Genomic DNA, 909 nt, shown 5'->3' on the forward strand with positions numbered 1-909 from the left:
AGTACCGCCTGAGGAATCAAAAGTCGGTAGTATCATCGCTTACGTGCAGTGATTTCTCCAGATTCTCTGAACTTTTTGATGATTTTACGGACCATAGATGGTAAAATCCTTAAATTCCTTGCAATAGCTCGTTGAGAAATGTTGTTCTAAAACTGTTTGACTATTTGCTTACAAAGTGGTGACCCTCACCCCATCCTTGTTTGTGAATGACTTAGCATTTCATGGAAGCTGTTTTTATAGCCAATCATGGCACCCACCTGTTCCCAATTAGCCTGCACACCTGTGGGATGTTCCAAATAAGTGTTTGATGCGCATTCCTCAACTTTATCAGTATTTATTGCCACTTTTCCCAACTTCTTTGGCACGTGTTGCTGGCATCAAATTGTAAAGTTAATGATTATTTGAAAAATAAAAAATGTTTATGAGTTTGAACATCAAATATGTTGTCTTTGTAGCATATTCAACTGAATATGGCTTGAAAAGGATTTGCAAATCCTTGTATTCTGTTTATATTTACATCTAACACAATTTCCCAACTCATATGGAAACTGGGTTTGTATATACGTCACATACCGTCGCGCATGAAACGTCAGACGCCCTCGCATAGGTAAAGTTAGCTGTGATGCTAGCGGAGCGAGCTGTAATATGAGAGAAAGAAGGTGCGAATCTGGTAACAAATGAAGGAATAATTAATTTCCGAGAAAAAACAGCAGGGCGTCCATTGTCTGGCGGTGGTTTGGCTTGGAGCGGGAAAATGTTGAACAGACGACCGTAATACGTCAAGTTTGCGGCAAAAGCGTTGCTACAAAAAGTAGCATTACTGCTAATTTGTAGCATCATTTGAAAAGTCACCCGCTAGAGAATGCAGAGTGCTTGAAACTCCGCATGTCAACATCTCCGTTCGGTGCC

This window comes from Nerophis ophidion, linkage group LG12, assembly GCF_033978795.1.
Source record: "Nerophis ophidion isolate RoL-2023_Sa linkage group LG12, RoL_Noph_v1.0, whole genome shotgun sequence".
In the NCBI taxonomy this organism is placed as follows: Eukaryota; Metazoa; Chordata; class Actinopteri; order Syngnathiformes; family Syngnathidae; genus Nerophis; species Nerophis ophidion.